The 8416-nt window shown below is 31.9% G+C and overlaps 1 pseudogene; it reads right to left on the bottom strand.

Moving 5' to 3' along the window:
* Window positions 1-1108: 1108 nt before the first annotated feature.
* LOC143388002 (U6 spliceosomal RNA) lies at window positions 1109-1209 on the bottom strand (annotated as a pseudogene).
* Between the last annotated feature and the right edge of the window lie 7207 nt (window positions 1210-8416).

The following is an 8416-nucleotide window of genomic DNA, read 5'->3' as shown; positions in this document are numbered from 1 at the left end:
TAATATTTATTTGTAGGTTTGAGAATTGTTACATACAATTCTCTTTACCAGACCAAATAAGAGTCCAGAGTCCATACACTTTTTTTTTAAAGAGAGAGGGAGTGAGGGAGAGAGAGAGAATTTTAATATTTATTTTTTAGCTAATGGCGGACACAACATCTTTGTTTTTTATGTGGTGCTGAGGATTGAACCCAGGCTGCACACATGCCAGGCGAGCGTGCTACCTCTTGAGCCACATCCCCAGCCCCCATACACTTTTTAAAACCTACAAAATGAAACACTAGATACTTGTACTACATATTTTCCATATAATGATGACCTAATACTAGATATTTCATTAAGAGTAAAAACATAGGAAATGGTTTAGCTTATAATAATTACAAATAGTAAACTATGTTAAATATGAAAAATAAAGAAAATAACTCTGATAGTAGAGCAAGTTTTCTTTCTAGTCCACTCTCTAAGTTCTTGATTCTTCTCTCTAGGATGACATTCTTTCTCCATTGTGTATCATGACCCCTGACATGCAGGGGGAGGAGACAGTTGGATTCTTACTCCTTACCTTTCCATGGTCATATATCAGATAAACATTGCAAAGTTTGCCTTTTCTGAGATTGGTAGAGATTTCATAGCCCATTCCACATTGTTACAGTTTGGGCTTGGTGGTAGCTTAAAAATAAGCCAATTTACGACATTTTTGACAATAACTTTTCCTGAAAAGCATATTCAAATTATATATGATTTTAGTCTGTTGTAATATTTGTAAATAATCACAATGAAAGCTTTCATCTAGACAGATTTTTTTCATTTTATTTCTTTTTAGTTATACATGAAAGTACAATCTATTTTGACATATTTATGCAAGCATGCAATATATCTTATTCTAATAAGGATCCCAGTCTTGTGGATGTACAGTCACTGTGTTATAATCACATATAAACTTAGCAATCTTATGTTAGATTTATTCCACTTTCTTTCGTATTCCTATTCCCATGCCTTTTTTGATTCTCCTTTGTCTAATCCACAGAACTTCTATTCTCCTCACACTTATTGTGAGTTAGCACATATCAGAGTAAACATTTGATGTTTGGTTTGGGGGGACTGATTAAAAAATATGGAACACTTCACCAATTTGAGTGTCATTCTTGTGAAGGGACCATGTTAATCTTCTACATAGTTCAAATTTTAGTATATATGCTGCCAAAGTAAGTGTCAGACAGATTTTTAAAATTTGTGTAATCTCTTTCTTCTTCTAGACTCTGTGCTCTATGTGTTTTCCTTTTGATATAGTGGTCATATTTGGTAACCAGGTCATAATCTTTATATAGAAATACATATCATTTAAGATTGTGGCTAGGCAGACACTCTCTCCCTGGTTGCAATTTGAGATGAAGGTGAAGTTCCATAATTTCCACCATGAAAATTTTCACATATTTTGACAGTAGATTTCAGGATGAAAAGACTTGTTTACAAAGATGTGTGGTCTTTTCTCTTTTATCCCATCTACCCTAGGCATAAAACTTGCTATTATTTGCAAGACTGTTATGAAAAACTTAAAAAGTCAACATAAAGCACATTTTGAAAATAATTTGATCATTTTCCTTAATGTTACAAAGTTAACTGTGATATATCTTCTAGGGTAGAGCAAATGAACATTCACCAAAACCCACGGAAGCTCAATAGCTCTCCAGTCTGTGGTCCATATATTTTTACTTGTCTCCACTTTATCATTTCTAAAGTGCAGACTTACTTTAGAAGAGCACTCCTGCTACCATACTTCATATCTGTGAATTTTGTGTTTGAATATGCAATCCAGTGCCATAGAAATAGTGGTTTCAAATCTAAAATTTTATATTCCTCTGACAGTAATAAAGACACGTAGGCAATCAACTCAGCAATCAGCCAAACTGTTCTCAATTTCTACTGCCTCATGTCCATTAAAGATCTCATCCCCATGGTCCAGAATAAAATGCCAGCCATCATGTTGGTTAATTTTGCAGCCATGTAGAACATGCAAAAATGCACATCATCTGCTCAGTGGGAGGTTTCTTGGAAGAAGTTGTTATTTTGCAGTTCAGTTTTTGTTCTCTGGCATATGCCATTCTTTGACTAAAAGTCAGATAACAGATATATTTTATTTCAGTTTGCCATAAGATCCACCAAAAATTAGGAATTTCGTATGAAAGTTAGGGAAATAGGGGAGACACTTAGCAGTCTCTACATGCATGATTTAATTATTCTTTAAATCCACCATATTTTACAATCACTTTAACCACTATTGACATAAACTTTACATGATATTAGGAAGCTGTATAGGGGCTTTGACCCTTTTTACTTGATGCTTCTTGGAATTTAGTTTTTTTGTTTGATAATTTTTATCCATCGTTGTTCCCTCTTTTTTGTGATATTTCATGTATCTGACCTTAAATGAAAAAAGAATAAAAATAAGTTGTCTTGGTTATTTAATTGTCAGACATTAAAGATAGATTGAATTGAAGAAAAACAAATTTTCCATGAACAAATGGAAACCAAACTACTTGACCAGATCTTTGCTGTTGTGGCATAAAATGTAAAAAAAAAAAGCACAAACATATTGTGTGATATGCAACTTACTCCTCAGTTCGTAAAAATGGAAATTATTTTGATATACACAATTGCAAATGAATATTTTCTCAGAGTTTCTTAGAATATAAATATATTTTGTGATCTATGGGAACACTGGCAGTTAAACCTAATGTTTCTCTTAGTTAAACAGTATTTATTTTGCATTTATACTGCTACAAATGCCGTATTATGCAGCAGAGCTCATGATGGTCTATATGCTTATATGTCTGCTTCTTTGGGCCATTATACTTGTGGCTCAAGATGCAAGTTTTTCCTAGCTTTTAGGGGAATTTAACACGTCTTTCCAAACCTCAAATTTTGAGAAAAATCTGTTCAGAAATTTGTAAAACTGAAAACATTATTATAATTCTCCAACAGGAAATGCACCATACTAATCAGCCTAAAGAAGTACAAGGAATTCATAGGTATCAAATAGAAAGTGAGAACAAAAAGCCTAACAGACAGTTCTAAGGGTTAGGCTCAACCTTTCCAAGTAGCTGGAAAAGACATGCTCCTGGGAGGGCAGGACGGCAGTCATGGTCTAGTCAGTTTTCTTTACATTCCTTATTAAACAGTGTGTCATAGAGAGGTACTGGCTTCGATCCTCAGCACCACATAAAAAAATAAGATATTGTGTTCATCTAAAACTAAAAATAAATAAATATTTTTAAAAAGTGTGTCCTTGGCCCTGGTTTGCTGCTTAACATGTGTTATTCTTGTGATCACAATAAAGTATATATATAAAATTATATATATATATATATATATATATAAAATTATTTTCATACAAGGTCTCATCAAGTTGCTAATGTTGGCCTCAAACCTGTCCTGGCCTCTTCAGTCACTGTGATTATAGGTATGTGCCACATGCCCAACATATATAGTAATCTTTATACAAACCTGTTAGTAGTTTTCTAAGAAATAAGTTTCAGAAACAAAATATGTCCATAATTAGGCAAGCCTGCATATGATTTGTGAAGGACTTAAACCCCATTAAAATATACAAATATTACAATGACCAAATACTGTCCTAATTATTTTTTTGGCATTTTAAAGTACATGGATATTATCTATAGACTACAACTTTTACAACTGTGTCCAACTAATTAAAATTTGAGTATCCATATTAATGAGGCTGAAGAATATTGAACTAGTCAAGAATGATTCATAATTTTGAGATTCTCTGATAATTTGTGAAATCGTGTTTTTTCCTATCAGAATTTCAAAGATAAATATCTGTCTAGATTTAGGGGTATCAGGAAAATTCCTTACTCCATTAGACTGCATCCTTTAGAGTATAGTTATTATTTATTTTAGTTATTATTTTATTTGTAGAATCTCCTGTGTGTCCTTAATTCTAAAAATTTCATTTCCTGGATGAAGTATTTTGCATTCACTATTGCCCATGGTTCTCTGGGGACCAACAGTCATTCCTATGGCCCCAGGAACAAGAAACTTGACACAAGTTATTACCTTGTTTCCTTTCTCTGGATTCTTGACATAGCAGGGAGATATGATGGACACACAGTCCAAAATATGGGTTAATCAAGGTTCTTCCAGAGCCAATACTGAACAAATTTAATGTAAACAAAAATTTTAAACTAGAGAAAGATGTAGGACTAATATACAGATTTTTTCATTCTTAACAGATAACCATGTAGTAACAAAGACTATACTGTGTTGTAGCTGTCACATTCACTCCAGTGCCATGAATGAGGACTTCTATACTGCACAAGCACCAGTGGCTTTTTGTTAATTGAGAAAATGATTGTAGGGAAGATGGTAAAAAAAACACATGCCTTTGGGGGCCTGGAGTTGTGATTCAGTGGTAGAGCACTTGCCTACCACAAACAAAGTGCTGGGTTTGATCTTTAGCACCACATAAAAATAAGTAAATAAAATAAAAGTATTGTGTCCATCTCTAACTAAAATAAAAATAAAAATTTAAAAAGTGCTTTGGGAAAATGCCTTACATACCTAGTTTATTTATAAGTTTGATATTATTATAATCTCTTTCTTATGGTATAAAATAAAAATTTCCTCACACAAAGAAAATAAAATTTTGTCAGTACATAGATTCATTTTCCTGCAAATGAAATAAAATGCTCCAAAGGATAACACTGAGGCTCAAGTCATACTTGTGTATGTAAAGTTATTCGCTGTTATCAGTGATTTCAAAAGTATGTTTGAATGATGAATATCCCTTATTTTCATCTGACTATACCAATAATAAAATCTTCTCACTAAACAAGTTTCCATTAATATATGTTTTTCTTGAAAGATGGAGGAATTAAATTGAATGTCATCAGTGAAAATTACTTTTGTCCATCTTGAATCATACATTGACAAAAATCAGTTAAATTCTTCATTTATATTACCATTCGTGTTTCATTAGCTATTTCTCTCCTGTAATCTTCACATATTTCATTAAATGCAACAATGAGTTGAACTGTATAGCTTTAAAGATGAAAGTTAATCTTAACTTTTTTGGTTCTCATGTGTCCTTAAGTGTTAGACTTTGTCATAAATTTCATCATTTACTGTCGTCTATAAATAGTAAACAACAGGCAAGTGCTAGATGAAAATTTAAACTAAAATGATGTGTATATGGGATACCTGATTAAATTCTTGTCAGCTAAATTACACCTTTTGCAAGAAGGATAACTATAATGCCTCAACCATGTTTCAAATTTAGAAAAATAAGATTAAATTAATTGTTAGAGGGGCATTATATATTTCAGTCATAGCAGCTTTATTATATTAGTCCTTTGCATTATACATCTCTCTTCTTTTTTTTCTCTTTGTAGACACAGATCTTTAAAGTAGCATATGAGGCCCAACCTCACTGGATTCCAGGTTTCATCTTCATCTTACACATGGTGCCAAAGGACTCAGCCTGCCCTGGGATAGCTATTGTTTCTTGTATTTTACACCTTTTTTACTTTTCCTCTTTTTATCTTTCCAATTATGTTAAATTATTTGAAGACAATGATTATTATTTCTAAATATCTTTCCTTTCTTCTATTAAAAATGAACATATATTAAAGTTAGATTTAAATGTGGGTTTTAAACATGTTGAAATAGGAAAAAATACCCACCATTTTTTTTAAAATTAAAAAACCCAGAAAGCTAAAGAGTATAATTATCATTACATTAATAATTTTGTCTATAAATAGCAAAGTCCTTTATTTGAAAATATCACTGATAATATTGGAAAAATACTTGCAATTTTGTAATAGAGAGGGTGACTTTTATATATTAAAATCTAAAAATAATTTTGAGAAAAATATAGTAAATGGAAATTATTGAAGGATGTGAGTACTTTGGAAATAAAAACATAAATGTTCTTCAGTACACAAAAATTGTGCCTGTGGGTACTGTTAATAAAAGTGAACCTTAATCATTTATAAAAGATAAGGTTAACCTAGTGGCAGGATTTCTAAAGATTTTCTTGTCAATAGTGCTAATAATATTTTGAACATTTCAATGAGCATGACTTTGAGGTAGAAAACAAATTCAACCATTCTATTTAATATTGCTGTGTTTCAAAACTGTTTTTTTCTTTCTAAATTAATATTAGGAAGTATAAATTAAAATTGATGTGGTTGGTAGGGAAGGTTTTGCAAGTTCATGTAATAGGTGATGTTCTCTTGGCACTAAGTTAAATCTTTATTGATTCAAAAGAAATTTAGAATTTTAGACCAAATTGCCAAAACATTTATAACTTTGGAGCATATTGTCAATAAGAGCTATGGATAAAAGGAGCCAACACATGGGATTTTGGAGTGTGAGGGTAATGTAGAAACTTTAAATAGTTTGGTCAAGATGCACAACATTGTGGTCTTTTACACAAAATACTCAGCATAAGGCCCACTAAGCTGTAAGAACTCAGTAAATGTTAACCGTTCACCATTTTAGAGATCATTCAATAGGATAATCATTTAAATTGCATTTGAAATTGACATAGTATGTATATTTCCAGATTAACAATGAAGCAATTTAAAATGACAATATCGTACCTTTATTTATTTTAACTTTTTCGGAGCATTCTTCTATGGTGGTAGAGGCAAGGAAGGAATTTGAAGATAGAATAATACAGGAATAAACTAAGAATCCTTTGGACTCAGGGAATAATTTGCTTGCAAACAGGAAGGGTCCTCTTTCTGACACAATGCCTTTTGAATTTCTCTTCCCCTCTCTCAACTTTTTCTACATGTTATTCTTGTCTATTTTCAAAATCTTACCTACCAAATCTTCAAATAGGAAATTTAATTTCAAGAAAGTATTAGGAGCATAGGAAAAAAATGCAGTAGCTCTATGTAAGATAGCTTTCTGTCTTCACAGTAGGACATAGGGAATGCAAATAAAGAACACTGGACCCCAGATATCTTTCAGAGGTCACCATTGTCAGTCTCCAAATCCCAATACCCTTACAGTAAGATCTGTAAGCTCTATTTGGCCATAGTGCAATGTAGGACTTAATTTACCTCAAACACACTTTTTATTGTTGATAACATTCCACATGCAAATACCAACATTTTCTCTTTGGAAAGCAAAGTATTAATGCCATGTGTCTTTTTCATAAATGTTTCATTGTTCTAATAATAAGAGTATTTCAGAAATGAAAGTAATCTAGCACATGAAATTACAGAAGGACGTAAGGGGAGTATCACCATGTCGGTTTCATTATTGTGCCTCATTTCTTGGAGATGCAGCAATCTCTTCTACTGTAGTCATATCCTCATCAATTCACTGCTCCATTCAAAAGCATGTTGCAGGGTTAACAATTTTTAAAGCAACTCATATTTTTATGCACATCTCTGCCATATTATTATAATCTGAATTCTATATAATGTTTAATTTTAAAAATAATTGCCTCTTATTAAAATACCCCACATTACATTATTGCTGGTCATGCAGAAAATTACTTTGCTGAAGGAAACAAAACCATCCAATATAATATGTTCTCCTTACAGCGGAAGAGATAATTGGATTAATCACAAGTCAAAATCTGTGAGGTAGAATGCTTTGTTGGCTAAACTGAGCTATGCCTGTCATTTAGAGATGATAGATAATAGGGCATTATTGAGTTTGATAGTCATGTGAAACCAGTCACCATGATAAAGAGTATTTTTTTAAATATTAAAAGGTATTAAATACCTATTGAATATGAAGAGAAGCTGGGTTAGCCCCCTTGGGGACCTAGCTGAGTTGTAAAGACATTATTGTATATTCATGTCCACTTATGCTGCTTGCTCCTCTGCTTACTTGACACTATTTTATAAATGTTAAAAACTCTTGACAAAGGTATCTCTCATTGTGAATCTCTCCATGACTGGACTGATTTCAAGCCTTTTAGTATAAGAATGGATTATTAACCCTAATACTACACAATGGATTGAATGCTCAGCGTTTCTCTTTGTGGTCCTTAGAAATAATAGTTTTAAAATGTACTTTAAAAATCAACACCTGGATGTAATTTAGAAATGCAGTAAAATACAGATTTTAACAAGGATGTTAATTTGAGACTTTTTGGATATGTGTTATCTTGAAAATTTAGACAGGAAATAAATTTTAAATTACTTCTTATTATAGAGGAAGAAAATGAAGGTTGGAGGCACTACATTATCTGTAGAAACATCAGCACTGAGAGTGTGAGGAGTATTCATGCTAGCCAATCCTCACTTAAAAACTAAGTAATAACCATAGTATGCATAATGACCATAAAATGAGTCACACAGTGTATTTAGGCAATTATAGAAGTACTTTTAAAATTGATGTTCTTTTTAAATTTATGTGTAACATAGAGAAA

The sequence above is a fragment of the Callospermophilus lateralis genome, unplaced genomic scaffold, assembly GCF_048772815.1.
Source record: "Callospermophilus lateralis isolate mCalLat2 unplaced genomic scaffold, mCalLat2.hap1 Scaffold_183, whole genome shotgun sequence".
In the NCBI taxonomy this organism is placed as follows: domain Eukaryota; kingdom Metazoa; phylum Chordata; class Mammalia; order Rodentia; family Sciuridae; genus Callospermophilus; species Callospermophilus lateralis.
Note: the sequence above shows the minus strand (reverse complement) of the source record. Positions and strands in the feature narration are given on the sequence as shown.